Raw genomic sequence first — 17,159 nt, forward strand, 5'->3', positions numbered from 1 at the left:
AGTAAATAAGACACTACCAATTATTTAACCTCAATATACAGAATATAAAGTCAGCAATGTTTTTTGAACATAAGTGACCAAAGTTGCATATGTCCAAAGAAATCTGCAGAAGTCAACAATGAAGTGTGTTTATGCCCTTGCCTTTCTCTTCGTGGAATGCCTACTTGGTGACTTGCTGACATTATTCATGTCTGGAGGAGCTGCCCATCTTCCTACTGGCAAATTGTTGCCAGTCTCCCATCCTTTTTTGCTTCCCTCTTTAACTATCGTTAATTATAATGTTGTCTAATTTTAATATATGCCCCAGTGCATGGAGCTTTACAGAACTAAATCCAATGAGGTTCCTTCACTGAGGAACATGCCATCTAAGGCTCCAATCCTAAGCGTGGATCTGCATGGGTGTGCCTCTGCAGATCTGATTGCAGGATCTGTCAGATGTGTGTGACAGATAACAGAGTGATAAGAACAAGCCTCAGAGAGTATTTGTGGTTGGCACTGAAGGGGAATGTGTGAGCAAAGGAAACGGGAGTGATGCCACACAACAGGGGTTAGGGTCACACCGCGTTGGGGGGCACCATTATTTTTGTAAAATGTTTTGTAATTCTCCTGTCCCCTGCAATCCAGAAAAAGAATATAGATTTATTTTTAAAAACCTGTCCAATGCTAATTCCCAAACCCATCCCCACCTAAATAACAATCTCTGCCATGTAGACTTATGCAGCTGCAATATGTCTGCTGGCAAAATACAGTGTGAGGTAGGTGGCGTAATAAATGCAGCTCACTGGCATAAGAGATGCTTCATCATGCTTATTTTCCATTTCTTTCCCTCTTTTTCTCCTTCCATTTTCTCCCCCAATTTCCATTTCCTCTCCCCACTCCCTACCTCTTTCTTCTTCTACCCCATCTCCTTCCCTCTCCCTTAGCATTCCAGGGAATTTGGGAGGATGCCATTACCGGAGAGGGCCTTCAATGGATTCCTCTGTCACCCAGTTCTTCCACTCAGGTTCCCTGCAACACATAAAATGAGCATTCATATGAACTGCAGGTTGGGAAGAGCAGGCATGCAGGGAACAAAGCACAGGAATCAGCATGAGTCTGCCCAGCAACAGTAGAATAATCTGCCCCAAGTGCTTGCTAGGTGGAGTGGCCACTCACTCTGCTACATGCACTCCATCAGAGAGCAGAAGAGAGCAAGGTCTGTCCATATAAGCAATGAAGGAGCACTCTCGGGGTATAACTACACAGCAACATTATTTCAAAATAACTTAGTCCGCGGTCTACACAGCAGGCAGTTATTTCGAAATAATGTTGAAATACTGTCAAACTGGAGGACTTCTTGCTCTAACCTGTAACCTTTATTGTACGAGGAATAAAGGAAGTTGGAGGAAGAGTGCTCTATTTTGAAATAAGCGCTGTGGAGATGCTCCCAATTTCAAAATAAGCTATTTCGAAATAAGCTACACAATTGACATAGCTCAATTTGAGTAGCTTATTTCGAGTTAAGTCCTGATGTGTAGACACACCCATATGTATTGGAGGGGTTTGTACTAATTCCCGTCAAACGTTTTGTCTGACTTCATCCTAGGTTATTTAGATTGGCACATGCAACTGTGTGTTGCATGAGCCTAGCAATATGCAGGTAATATGACGGCTTAGAATGAATCAGCTAGTGACAATATGTTGCTAATGGTATCCTAGACCATGTGACTGTTATTTTAAGGGACCATCCCTTATTTAATTTATTTGACCCTTAGGGTGACCTCTTGTTCCTTATTTTAATATGCACTGAAATTATTAAAACCAATAATGTGTCATTTTATACATTAAATTAATGTTTATGATGATTGCATTGTATACTTGAGGTCAGTAGAAATGCACATTTGAGAGAAAAATACATGTTATACTATGGAAAGTGGTGTTTCCCTAAAATGTCCGGTAGAATATCTTTATGTTTCGTGTGGCTTTCTCTTATTCCCATCTCACAAAACTGGTCACCCAATACAGTTCCTATTTTGTTCCTTTAGGAGTGCAAAGGCATGAATAAATAATCTAGTGCCCATGCAGAAAATGCATTATTATTCTTCCTATTATTACAGCAGTATTTATGTGTGTGCGTAAAATAGATATGATAACATTGTGGGGAAAAAATTTTAACTGAATGAAGAAAGATAATTCTAAGTGTAGTCACTCATTTGTGCCCTGAGCTATCGTTTGTGTTCTAGCAGATCACCTGTTACGCTCCAGGCTCCTAATACTGTACCAGGCTTTTTTACTAGGTTGCAATACTTAGGTGTGATGAGTGAGATGGAGGAGCAGGTCCCAGTTGTGACATTAACCCCATCTGGGAGTTGTAAGATCAGAGAGTTTGCAGGATCAGGCATATACAGTGTTGTTGTGACCCGCAGTGTTAGCTTAAAGCAACCATGTCAACATCTTTTAACTCCAAACTGAATGCTTAGAGAAGATCCTGGCAGGAAAAGGCAAGTTCTCCTGATTTTTTTTAATGAAATTAAAACAATTTCTTTTTCACATTAAAATGTTTGTGTGTAATGTCAAAAAAGCCAAACATAGCAGATTTATATTAATAGGTGAGGGTGAGGTGGTGAAAATAGCTAGACAGTAAAAACAATTAGCTGATTTTCACTGTCCCAGTTGAGTGAAATGCAACAAGTAAAATAAATGACATACATGGTGAAAAATCACATTAGATTTATTTAGTATTTTCATTTTTGATCATGTATGATACTATTAGCCTCAAAGCTTATATGGTAGTTTAAAATTTGAATTTTAAGTTACTATAATAGTTTTCACATAAGCTCTAATATAGATCAGATTTCTTTTGTTTTGGATTATGTATGTGTGCTTTTGTGTATATGTACACACATAAATATTACAGGGTTGAGTGTGTGTGCATGTGCACACACTCATGCACATATAACACACACATATTGATAATATGAATAATAAAGAAGAAATATAATCACCTCTCAGAGAGCCAAGAGTTTTAAGAATATTTAAAATATATACTAGTTACTCACCAGATTTCATTGTATGCAAATACTATGCTAGGCAATTTCATATATAAATATCTGCTGAATTTTAAAGGTACATTATTACTGCAGTCAGCAACAACATATTTTGATCTTCTATATCATAGTTTATAGAATTAAGCTTTTAAAAAAATTGTATATTAATCTGTGATCAGCTTTGTTTTGTGCAACAGATAGTCAGGATTTTTGTTTTTTTGTTTTGTTTTGTTTTAATCCGGTTTTTAACCAGATAACCAGAAGAATATGTTCTCAATGTGGCAGCTATACATACCTACAGCTAGCCCCCTGATACAGACCTTTATCCCTCCATTTTCAAACACTGCAGCTATTCTCTAAATAAAATAACTTCAGCTTAGTCCAGCAAATGTTTGCATTACCATGTGGAGTGCTTATTATTTTGAGCCATCCCATAACAGGACTCAGTTGGACCAAAATATGATTTCTCCCAGTAGCAAGTACTGCTCTGAGAAGTGTTTGCAGGGGTAGACCCTTTTTCAAAAAATTACATTTATTTTTTCCCTTTCTCATCTCAACCTGCATAAAAATCCCTTAATGGGGATGAAAATGAAGATCTTGCTAAATTTCAGTTCAAAGCCAATTATCATTATCCAAGATAGTAGAAGACTTTTAAATACATCATCTCATTTATGTAGTATTGATTTATTATTTGTAACTGTGCTGATGAAAGACAGCATGGGGGCAGAGCTCAAAGTTCTCATCCTCAAAAAAGTCCAGCAACAATAGAAATTCAGGCTTCACCTTTCCTGTGGACCTTTGTTTACGTTCCTCAACTCGGAGTTACAGGAATAACTTTTGTGGGTGAGAGCGGAATTCTGTTTCTCAGGGTCATGCTTCTGAGACTGCCTAAAAGGGACCAGTTTGTGCCGCTGTGATGGGATTTTTTAATGTGGACACTCCTCCATGGGGAACTGGGCTGAGATCAAACTCAACAGCTGCAAATTCTTTTGTTTTTTGCTCTGATAATTCCTGGGCAAACTCATTTTTTTCCTATTTAATTTATTTATTAAAATAAAAAGCAGATGAGAGCAGAGATGCTACATTTCAGCACTCGGAAAACCAAATACAGCCGAGTAATAGTCTCTTGCAACTAGGGGTATATCAGTGATACCCTAACATAGATGAATGCAAAAAGTCTGGTAACCTGCTAAAATATATCTGCGTGCATAATACAGTTATTTAACTTCACAGGACCTATTCTGCTTCTATTACAGTCATTAGCAAAACTCCTTTAGACTTATACAGGGGGAGAATTGGAAATTATTTCTTGTTCTGAAATGAAATTATTTTAACCCATTTTGATGTGTTTTCTTTGCTTTCACTTACTTGATCTTTATATTCTATACAGCAAAATAGTCTTAATTTGGATATTTCACTTGCTGTCCCAATTTGAGCAGGTATTCCAGCTAAGAGAAGATATCTTTTTAAAAAACAAAATCTGACAAGGCCCGAAAGAAACCATTGTACAATACAAAAATCCTATTCAGTGCATTTCATCTTTATTTATTTTTTTTCTCATCTTAATGGGGTTGCTTCTGAGTGAAAAGATCTTAACTTAAAATTTCATTGCTATATAATACCTGGTTAAACACCATTTAAAACATTGGCATTTGCTAAATATGTCCCCCAGTAAGTGGCATTTTTGCTAATTCTGTCCCAGGTAAACAATGGACATTCCCATCCATTGTCATTAAACTAAATAAATCTCTTGACTCATTCTCATTAAGGAGATTTCCTGATTAGACATGCATTGATAAAATAGAGTATGCTGTATGTACGTGTGTGTGCTCCTGCACGTGTACATGTGTGCAGGTACGTGTGTATGTACAAATATTTTCACTAGAAGCAGAAATTAACATAACATAAACAGAACAACTATTTATCTGTGTACAGTAGTTTCAATAGTTAGGAGAATGTAAAGCTGTTAGGGAAAATTTCAAGGAGTAATCAGACAAACTGAAATAGTCATGCCAAGAAAGGCCCTGTTACAAAGTCACTGACGTTCCAACAAAAAAACTCTGGAATTTAATATTGATACGTGCCAAACCTGGCTCACCTGATTTATCCAAAGCCCCATCCAAAGCCCATTGAAGCCAATGGCAGTCTTTCCATTGAATAAAATCGGCTTTGTTTCAGGCCCTTTTGCAGTCCCATTCATTTCAGTGTAATAACTCATGAGTCAGGTGAGCAGGATTTGGGCCTTATTGTATATATCCAAAACCCGAAGTTTTTTTACACATTTATGTATCTTTTTCACCACGGGTGTATGCACATCCACATTAGCTGTACACACATACATACACAGTATGTGTATGAAAAGGAACGTTACAGGGTTACAATGTCCTCTCTATGCAAAAGTGTAATCTTTATGCGAGTGATGGGTGTCATACATAACTCCACAGGGAAAGCATACCCTGTAGAGTAGTTCTAGCTGCTTTTTTCCTGTCTCAGAATGGTTTGTCCTTGACGGTTAGAAAGATTTTGTTGATCACCTCACATCATGATTTTTTTTCTTAGAAACGTACTGTAATGTCACAGAGACAGGTAACATGAAGTCACGAACACTTATCTGCAAAGCATCTAACATGCCAAAGGAGAAATATTATCAGAGACAGTATATAATGCCACTTGGGAACAAATCCTGCTTAACTGCTTTACCTGAATTGTCCTCATAAAGCTCAATAGTTTAATTTTAATTATGTATCTAAAATATTTGTAAGTTTCAAACCTAAATATTGAAATCCAAATACTTCATAGATATGACATCATATAACCAAGACTGCATTTAAATTATTGTAAGTTTATTATTAGTTTATTTTATTTATTATTTATTGACCAAAATGTACAGGCAACTAGAATTTAGCAGCTGAACTTCAAACAACCACATCTGAAATTGTTACCTATGGTTTTAAATATTTTTTAACATCCCCTAACTTTGCACTAATTAATCTAATAGAATCTTTGCCTTAAGAATGAAAATAAGTGGAATCAAATGCTTCTGTCCATGTTACAGTGTGTTACTTTCTGGTTCCAGAACATAATCTCATAATTGCTAACAGGAGTTATGGGAAAACCCATAAGGGAGGGTCAGTTCCTCAGTCAATTCCCTTCCTTTGCATGTTTCTACTGTTTTTCACATATCTGAATAGTATAGGATGCAAAAATATATATTTAGCGGAATACAAGAACTCAGAACTAGTGGAACTCTGTTTATAGTAAAGTAGAATGACAGGTGAAAAATGTGTCAATACATTACAATGTAACAATTGTATTCTGGTTTATATAGATTTTCTGGTTAGCATGAAACTGTTGTGTAAAATCAGCTTCACCAGCATAGAGTAATTGGACTGTATATGGGATAAGTACAAGTGAACTGGGGAGGGTGATATCCACTCCCATGCAGAGGCTAGGGCACAGAGATGCAATGCAGCCTCTTGCATGGTTCCTACATAGTGCATAGGCTTCTATTCCAGCCACAGTTGTTCAGGGTATGGGGGCCACTGGCAGGCCAGTCGCAGGGGAGGAAGGTAGGTGGGCTATTTGGCTTGGGTCTCAAGCTCAAAGGGGGCCTCATATTTAGACACTTGTTAGTTTTTTGGCATTTGATAAGTTTTGCAACTTGTTTTTTTGAGTACTCCTATTGGACCAAAATATGACACTCTCTCTCAGCTTAGAGCTGCAAATGTAATAATATAAGAGATGTGATTTGGTAAAAGACATATTTTTTGTTAATTGGTATAGATTTTATCATATTAAAGAGTTAAAAATGTTCATAAATATTAATAAAACTATATTGGTTCTGATGGCACAAGATTAGATTGTGATGAACGTGCTCTCTCAGATCAGCTGATTATGTAAACAAATCACTACTAGTGGCTGGCGCTGGCTCTGCTTTGTCGTTTTTTATTTTACTATGGCTAGGGGCCTTAAAAGCTAGAAGTGGTCTGGGCCTCTCTGGGCCTGAGAGGGCCTGGTCACTGGATCAGTTTAAAAATAAAGAAAACATGGTTCTACACAACAGATAGTTTTTATCCCCTACACACAAGTCCTTCAAACACTATAGAGACGTGAATGTTGACAAAGTCCCACTGAGTTTCATAGGACTCCACAAGTCCATAAAGTCATTGACATTCCTAAGTGTTAGGCTCAAGACCCTAAGGGTACATCTACACAACAGGGCAAACACTGAATTAAGCTACGCAACTTCAGCTACATCGGTTGCTTAATTTTGGCTTTTGGTGCTGTCTAAACAGCAAGAAGTCGAAAGAAGAACTATCTTCCTTCAATTTCCGTTACTTCTCATGTAATGAGGGTTACAGGAGATGGAGTAAAAAGTCCTCCCCCTCAACATTATTTCAAAATAATGGCATGCTGTGTAGACACACATTTTGTTATTTCGAAATAACGTCAGTTATTCCGAAATAACGTTGCTATGTAGACATACCCTAAGAGAACTTCACTATCCAATAGAAACAAAACAGAAGACACCCAAAAAGAAACAAATAGAACAATCAAAGCAAGTGGGAAAAAAACATAAATGAGATATTAAACATTCTAGTGAGCTCATTCTGAAGTCAATGAAAGTTCTGGATATGTGAGGAATGCAGCCTCGGTGCATTTATTGGAAGGAATATCTACAACAGTTTTATAAGTTTTTTAAATTCAGACAAAATAGTAATGGAATCCCTGAGGAAGTTATAAAGCAGTTCCTTAAGACAGGTGTTTATGTAGCAAAAGTCAGCTTTAATGGAAATTTTACTGTGTATATATTTATTCAAAGGTCCACTATATGAGCAAAAGAATCATCTGTGAAAGACAATGTGGCAAATGATAAGTCTGTTACGTATGATAAAATAAAGAACTTATGTATGCAAAGGCCAGTACTTCTCATTTGCCATACATATTTCAAGTAAATGAGATTGCTTGTAAGAGTTTTCATAGCAGAAATTGCCCCCTTCCCCCCAAATTAACCTTGAGTTAAATTTCTTTCCAATACTTAAAAAAACTTAAAATGGAAGTGCGAAATAAACAAAAATCTTGCTATATCATCTTTGCCACAGCAGGTCAGCAGATTTCCACATAATGCAACCCTTCTACAAGTGATGTCTGAAATAAAAATAAAAATGGCCATCTTGCCTGGCTCATGTGAGTATTTCCCATTGATTTTAATAGGAGTAGAATGAGGCCCATTGGTCTCACAGAGACAACTTACATGCATAAAGAAATGGGAGTTTGGCTCAAGCAAAAGTCTACAGCACATTTAGAACCAACAAGACAAGTTTAGGAGGAGGATTTCAGATGAATGTAACCAAAATTAAGAAAGAAAAATAATTCTATTGACCTAATAGTGGTAACTGAGTGTTAAGCAAGGTTGGATCAGAGAAATAATTGCCAAAACATCAGGTGTACTGCCATTTTATCACTGTCACTTGTGAATTTGAAGATTGTTAAATAAAGTTTTTTATTCTCTTTTTTCCTGTTTCTTCCAAAATAACACACACAGTTTTTTTTCTTTTAATTTCAATTTTGCTGATGATATTGAATGCTGAAGTTTTTGTTCTTTGTATAAACTACTAATTAACAATTTAGCCAATTTGAACATTCTAGCTAATCTATTTTTCATTGATCATTTTCAGCTGAAATTTCTGGGTCCTATTTGTAGCAGGTTTTCTTTTCCTGTAGTTCTAATCTTATATTATTTCAGATTAATATTTGCCTTAGAAATAGTTTTCCTTTTTTAAATTATAATTTTCTTACCAAATGTTTACATTTATTTTCCAGTGCAATAAATACTTCATACTTAAGTTTATTTATTCTGAGGAATAACCTGTTGGGCATAACCATGCCAAAAGTACAAGGAAGCAGTTTGAGGGCCGTGAGTAACTTTACTTTGGCAAGTAGTTTATTGAAGCCCAAAGGACTACTCTTAGAAGTAAGTGTTTTCAGGTTTGAGGCCTCAGGTAATATATTTGGATGAAAGAGGAAGGGAATGGCTGAAGATTTTAGGCCTGATCCTTTTGATTCAAGCTCCAGATAAGGATGACCAAGAAGTATAGCTGTGTGCCTTGTGAAATTGGCTGTGGGTATTGGTAACCACAATATACAAAAGAGGTTTGTTTCATTGCTTTGTTTAGAACTGTAAGGTGATGTCTGAGTTTCTGTGATCACAATCAAACATCTAATGATTGTGATTGTTTAGATCCCCATGATACTCATTTGAATAAACTTAGGGCTAACATTTTGGAGCATCTAGAAAGATTGTAATCTGATTGGACTTGTTCAAGAAAAGTATGTAAAGAAGCCTGAATTAGAAAAGTCTGGTGTTAAAAAAGCTAGTTAAAGATGAATATTGACCAGGAACCTTTTTCCCTAGGTTAATAAAATATTGTTGTATTTATGGTGTTTTTCATTAAGACTTGTATTAGTTAATAATCTTTTTAAATTTTATTTTTGTTTTCTAAGCACAGGAGCAAATAAGTAACCAACTAATGAAAAACAATGAACATGGGTCTTGATTCTGCTCCTGTAGAATATAATGGCAGCAAGATCAGGCAACAGACTTTAGTATGAAAGCAGAGGGTTGGCGTTATCTGAGACTTAAGTAGCATACACAGAATATTTTACAGTCCAGAAAACATAGAACAGTATTCAGAGGTCTGTACTGTGGGCCAAAGGAATTTAAAGCCATTGTCAACAATATTAAAACACAAGATAGGAGAAATCAATCTGTTTTTATAAGACAGGTTATGTGAGTGTGAGGTATTATGTGTGTACTTAAGAAAAGGCAAATTGAAGCTGAAAAAATATAAATGGATATTAAGATATGTTACTTGTGTACAAATGACAATTACGCAAAATAATAAGGATCAAATTCTGCTCTCAGACACATCTGCCCCTCTCTCATTGACTTAAGCATCTGAGAGAACAATTTAGCTTTATGTATTTTTCACCCAAACTGACACCTAAACAAAGATAATTTTTGAAACATTTTTAGAGTGGTTTTCATACCACAGGATCCTACATTGATTTATAAATATATACAAAGATATAAATAAATATATATAAAGATGGCTTCACTATTACTAAAGTGCAGTTTGTTCTGGAGTTAAACAGTGTAGCTATTCAACTGTAAATAGCAGCAACATCATTACATTAAGTTCTGATGCTAAAGAGGGACTTTGCTAATGGTAGAATTTTATGTTGGAGACAACTGCCCATTCCAGAAAGAGAGGCTAGACAATGCTCTAAGTTGAGCGTGTGCTGGAAATGTTGCCTCATCCTCTTCTGATCCTTCCCCATAGTTCTCCTCTACTGCCCTATACACAAGACCAACCCATTGCAGAATATTATATCCAGTCACAGTGGTTAAAACAAAGGCTTAGAAAACAGAACTCTGCCACTCACTGTGTGAAGTTTGGCAAAATATTTTGGATCATGGATGGCAATTCAATCTTTAAATGAGATGAATTTCAGCTGTATGGGAGCTTCAATAAGCAGACATAGTTTGGGTGGATTATCCCTAGGTGTGTGGCCACTGAATCACAGATATGGGTGAATGTTTGCTTGTTACAAATAGTTTTCTTATCTCACTAGTCGAGCCTGCTAACCCCATGAATGCCTAGTTACAAACTATAATTTCTAAAGATTACTTTCCAAATCAGTTTTCTTTCTTGCCCTCCTCATTAAGTACTGTTGAAGGGTCCCTGGAAAGAAAAAGCATGGCCTACTTTGCTACTATATGAAGGCTTGAAAGATTTTGGGGTCTCTTCCCCCACATCCAGATGTACATTTTTTATTTATTTTAATGGCTTGTTTTTACTTTACGAAGCATGAATAATATCAACCCATATTTCTCCTTAGTTCACAGGAGGTCTTCTTAGGGGACCTGGAGAAGGGAAGAGATGAAGTGCTTAATGTTGAACAATGAGGGTTTTCTGCCGGCTGTTTAAGCATTTGAGTTAAATAGATAATAGCATAAACAACAAAGAGCCTCACAAGTCTTTAATAAAAACACACCCCTGTATATCAGTCAAGTTTTAGTTACTTGGCACCTGTGTTGTTGATGATGATTTGCATTATATAGTTCCTAAGAGTCTTGGTCATGGATCCCAAGATGCCATTATGGTAGATACTGTTCAAACAGAAAACAAAAGGACACTCAATACCCCCATTTAGCTTGTGATCAAAGTATAAGACAAGAGACAAGTATAAGAAGGATATAGAATGAGAGGGAACATAAGAAAACAATGCAATAATATTTACCAGCATGCTAGGCAGTGGTGACGTCATGATCTCATTACCTCTTTCGCTGCCTATAGAATCTATAAAGAAAAAGAAAGTTGACAAAACCAGAATTTTTCACATAAAAAAACAAGCAAGGTGGCAGAGTACAAGCTCACTGTTTTTTCTTTTAGAGCACAGGCATTTTCATACATTAGCTCAGATGTTTTCTTTGGCATTGGAAATAACTAATCTCTGCTCACTGTGGTGCTACTGTCTTCATTCTGGAATGTATCCGGTCATCAGCTTTTCCAGTCTTTAGCACACTCCCCATTCATTCATTCTCTGCTAGACTCCATTTCTGTGTTTGGTGCCTTGCTACATGGGTTTCCTTCCCTTTCCCTTGCTTGTTGTTGAGAATACTTCCCAAAACCATTTGGGCCTTCCCTAGAAACTTGCGCTCTTGAAATAAGCTGCAGCATTATTTGAGCTGGAGATAGGTTGAAATGTAGCTCTATGGACTGGCATTATTTGCATATAAAACCCAATATATGATTACAGCTGTGAAAAGTTAAACATGAAGGGATGGCATAAGTTGGGTTGGAATGATGAAGATAACTATCGCCACTAGTTAAATAGCATCATACATGTTCATGGTGCATTACAGACAAAGCCTTCACAGGCTAGAGATATTTACAGCTAATACTGTAACACAATCAAGCTTATCCTATGAGCAAAGCAGTAGCCAACAAGACCTTGAAACTGATGCCTCAGTTGCTGGGAGAGAAGCAGCTTCGGGTGCCTGCTCACCCATTCATTTAAATGCTTCCAGGCAGTGTATCCTTTTTCTCACCGTGAACCACATTCTCTCCACAGGCCCTTCTATGATACTGCAGGATGCCGAGCTAACCTAGAGAAGGAGGCTCTTCTTCTCTTGAGTTCTTGTATCCTTCACGGCTTTTCTGCTTGCAGGTGGGTGTTTCTAGCTGCTTGGATTCCCTTCTTCCTGCCAGAAGTTGTTTATGTGCAGTTGGTCCTACTTGAGGCACCTTGGAATACCATCACAACTGTCTACTCTTTTGTCTATGGTTGGACTTTCAAAGACACTAGATATCTCCTAACCATTAACTGCTAAATGTGCCTCAGTTCCTTCTTCCAGTAATTGCAAACATCAAGGAAAATGCCAGGCGCATATATATGGTAGGAAGGAGGAAGCACAGCATAGCTGTGTGTAGGTCTATATACACATGTATATAATAAATAATCTAGAATTGTGTAATTATGGAGAAAATGCAATACATATTGCAATATGTCTCATAAATTAACTGTAGCTGCACACACACGAACACAGCCATTTGCACATATAGTGGTTAACTAAGTCCCACTTTTGATCTTCCTTATAATTGAATTAGAACTGCAGAAACTGGGGATCAAAAGGACCTACTAGATTCTTTTTTCATGATCTGAGTAGAGTAGGATTGTTCTTTACAGTCCACTCTTCAAATTTTCCCAAGCCCAATTTTAAAGGAACCAAGCTATGGAAATTCTGCCACCTTGCTAGGAATGCTGTTCCAGAGACTGCTAGGTCTGACTCTTCAGAAATGTTGCATGTTGTCCAGCCTGAATGATCTCTCTTTATAATTGTAAATATCTCTTATCTTAATTGCCAGTTCCCTCCTCAAAATGCGGCAGCCTTGTGACCTAGTGATGACTAATTTTGTTTGCCTTCCCACTTGCTTTTGGGGTTAGGAGTCTAGTGGGGAAACAGTCCCTAGCTTTGTTGAACAATGACTTCTCTAGCTGATTTAATGTTGTCGGGCTTTCTAAGGGCACTCTCTTCAGTGATCCTCAGCCATAAGGGTGGGGATTTTGACAGGAGGAGGAAGCAACTTGCAGAAGAAAGTAATGGTGGGGAGTTGTAAAATTTGAAGAACCTTATGTCCCAGCAGGGGCACGACACATTTATTGTCCAACATCCTCCCATACCTGCCCCTCCAACCTCCCAAAACCATATTGCTATTTTTGTTGGCCCCATGATAATAATTCTACCTGTCATTGTTGCAGAGCCAACAAAAGTTAATAGGTTCAAAGCTGTGTTTGTTGCTGTTAGTATGTTAGCAGGGAAGTGCACAACTAGAGCCAGGTAGAATTTTTCAAACTGTAGAGGATTAAGATTAATAAAAGTTGTGTGTGTATATAATCTCCAGATAGCTTTGAAAATCTCTACCCGAGTGGTTTTTAAAACCCTTAATAAAAAGAGACATGCTGCTTTAGAGATGTGCTCATTGAATGGTATCCATGTTCTGGCATTCTCTACCTCTTTGTCTTTGTATTCAAATCTTGCAGCTGACCAAGCCATTTTGGGGTGGCGCTTAGAAGTGGCAGGAGGTTGGTCTTGCTCCACCCACACAATCTGCCTCCATTCATACTCTCTATTGTCTGAAACAGCCATTTCACTACCACAGGCGTTGAAAGCCTAGAATTCTACTGGTGTATTATTTTGCTCTCTTTGAATTACTTGTACATTGCTTCCTCAGAAGTAAGGAAAGGGTATCTTATAAATATTATTTTATTTAAGTAATTAATGCCAGCTCCCTTAATAATTGAATAGTGGAGGGCATAGGGAGGGAGAATTTATCAATAAGGGACAAAAGACATCTGGGAGTCCAATTCTGTAGACAGATTCATTTGGTAGATTTTATGGCCAGATTCAATAATGGCAGTGCAGGGAAATATAATTACACACATCTCTGCACAAATTCCGATGGGAAATTCAATGCATGGGGAGGAAGATGATGGAACTACAGCTACCTTCTCTCTGATTTTTTGCAGTTTTAGTTTATAGCCATGTTCCATAGGAATCCCACAGTGGAAAGGATCCAATAGGTCATAACATTTCTCATTCTCCTTGGCCAGCCATCCTCAGTTCTGTGCCACTCTCATCCACTCATGGCCTCCTGCATATGGAAGATCATGGTTGTTTTGCATCCCTGTGTGTTGAATCTGCTCCCTTGGTTGCCCTTCTTATGCCTGTATAAGTTTGGGTTGAATTGAGCTCATTCAATTCAATGGGAATTCTTGTCCCATGTGGCTTCAGGTCAGGCCATTTACCTCCTAAGTTTTAGGAAGATTATTGCTAACCAGGGTGAAGTGGTTTCCTTTTACTGATTATTTTACTAACCGAGAAAATGTTTCTTTTAAATTGTGCTGATGATTATTAATATTTTACAAAGCTACAGGTAAAAGTAGTCAGTGAAACTATATCTATTAAGCAGACGCTGAAATGTCTCTGAGGGAAATTAAAGAAGAGACCATGCAGTGTAAGTTAATGATCATCTATTAGGAATTTGTTGACTCATCGTTTGTGTGTCCATTCATGGAGACATTTTGGAAGAGTAAATAAAGCATAGATACATGTTAATAATATTTTTGCTGTTCCAAGGTTTTATGGCGGAGTGATATTTATACAAATTATATTAAGATCCAAATTCTACTTGCTTTACTTACGTGAGTTATCCCATTTAATTCAATGAGTGAGTAAGGCAAATAATGTAATAATGACAAATTGGTGGTTTGGAAGCAAGTCAGAAGACAGCTATCGCCCTAATTTTCATTGTGTATTTGTGGAGACTCTTCCACTCATGTGGACTCAATTGACCCTTGAGATCAATGAGATCTCTGCTCAAAGATCTGAGGCAGGATACCGCTCTGCATTTGTCATATATCCTCCCCTCCTCCCTCAGACAATCAATTGATTGAAAATCAACTCCTGTTGGGATTCAACAATATTTGGGGCTAATTTCTGCTCTGCGATACATAAATTGGGCTGCCACTAAGTAGAGGATGTTATACATACATAGCCATGAAAGTGTTTTTTATTCCAAATATTACAAAATTTTAGTAAATTCATATTAATCTGCTGGAAAGAATTCTGTCAATGTAAGTTAGTGTACAGAGATTGGCAAATGCTAACAAAAAAATTGAACTTTTGTTTGAATAAAAACTACCTATTTGCTTTGGTGGCATTTGAGACCCACTTATTCACTTTCCACAAACATGCATAAGGATGCTATTTTGTTTGTGAAAAAGAAGTGTTGCATCTACACATGCAAACCCATAGCCACCTGAGGCTAAACTGGAACTCTTTATGTAGGCATCCTGAAAGTTTTTTGGTGAATGGGAGTTATCCAATCAGTCAGTAAATGCAATGCCATGTGACTTGAGTGACAAATCATAATGTGAATATCAAATTAGTGATACTGAATCCCCAAAATACTCAAAGCAGTTGTCTTGGAAAACAGTCTGTGAGCAATTGTGTCTGCTGGCATGTGTTGGCATCAGCCATTCAATGAACAATCTGTAAATTTATGTCTGTTATTAATAATTCATGAAAAATAGCAGGCTAAATATATCAAATAATTGGGTCTGGCAAATAGCTTGCCACCTATGAATCTCATTACAAATGTTTAAGATCCATAACTCCTCATCAGATAATATCTATTAAGAGGTGCAGATCTCCCCAGTTCTTCACTCAGAAAGGCCTGAAAACTAGGAATGTAGCCATTGTTTTAAAAAACAATTTGGCAAATCAGTCCCAGACAGATCAGGAATTTGATGCAGGCCCCTTTCTCAATGGTTGGAACCAAAACCCCAGTTCCAAACATTTCCTCACTTGTGTGCAAAATCTGCATTGTGATCTGAATTTTGAAGCATGAACCCACTACTAACATTAATTTGTTTCTGCATTTGTAGTCAAAGTCCATCTGAATGTATACGGGCCAACACAGTATGCAAGAGGAATAATATATAATCAATTATATCTTTCACAGCTGTGATAAGTGTGGTGGACCCCATAAAGTGTGGAAGTGGAGCCAGAGTGATTTGTCAGCAGGCCTCACACTCCCAATTATGCGATCTTTAGTATTTATAATATGCCCCATCTGCATAATGGGCTCGGCACGGACCAAGAGCAGTACAAGTTTTGCCTAAGTGTGACCTTCTTTAGAAGTCAGAGGTATGTTTAATATCTGTGACCCACCCATCCCTTTCCTCCTCTGCTGAGAGTGCCAAAAAAGGGACTAACTCTATAAGGGTGTGTCTACATTGCACTGTAGACCAAAATAAGAGCTATGCAAATTTCATATCTTCTTTCTATTTTATTTCAAAATAGCTTATTTCATAATTTGGTGATGTTTGCACAGCACCAAATTTTGAAATAACCCATTATTCTGAAATGTCCCTTATTCTTCATGGAATGAGGTTTACAGGGACGTCGGAATAGTGAGCCCATTATATTTTGAAATAACGGGCTTGCTGTGAAGACATGGGATACCTATTTTGGGATATCTCTGGTATTGCGTATCTTATTTCAAATCTATTTCGAAATAGCTTATTTTGAAATTTGGCATGTCTACACAGTGCCAGATTTTGAAATAACATGCTATTTTGAGACATCCCTTAACTCTCATGGAACAAGGGTTACTGGAATGCTGAAATAGTGTGCCCATTATTTTGAAAAATATTTAGAAATAACGGGAAGCTTGTGTAGACGCGGGGTAGCTATTTCAGGAAACCTCTGGTGTCCTGAAAAAGCCATGCAGTGTAGACCTATTCAGTGTGTTTAGTGATGTGCTTACTTGTCCATTGGCAAAGGAAATGAGACTACATCTTGTGTATGAAATAAGTTTGGCAAATAGCCTTCACAGCCTCAAAGCACTACCAGCTTTGGCTGAATTCAAACTAGTGACCTAGCTATCTTACATATAGAAACTCTCACTTCAAGGTCATTGGTTCAAATACACTCCAGGTGATTGGTCACCAAACAGTACACCCCAGAAAGCCTCCCACCCTTCATCCTCGCATCTTTTGTTT

At 37.3% G+C, this 17,159-nt stretch overlaps 1 long non-coding RNA gene across 6 annotated transcripts in view; it reads left to right on the plus strand.

Moving 5' to 3' along the window:
* LOC102445428 (uncharacterized) overlaps positions 1–17,159 on the plus strand; it is a 104,147-nt gene that overhangs the window by 30,792 nt on the left and 56,196 nt on the right. For 3 of the 6 annotated variants that reach the window (XR_012903526.1, XR_012903528.1, XR_001368373.3), the window contains exon 3: positions 12,165–12,260. The exons of the other annotated variants lie outside the window; for them this stretch is intronic. This is a non-coding gene — a long non-coding RNA (uncharacterized LOC102445428). The remainder of the gene's footprint in view (positions 1–12,164; positions 12,261–17,159) is intronic. 6 annotated transcript variants of the gene reach the window in all.

This window comes from Pelodiscus sinensis, chromosome 4 (assembly GCF_049634645.1).
Source record: "Pelodiscus sinensis isolate JC-2024 chromosome 4, ASM4963464v1, whole genome shotgun sequence".
NCBI lineage: Eukaryota > Metazoa > Chordata > Testudines > Trionychidae > Pelodiscus > Pelodiscus sinensis.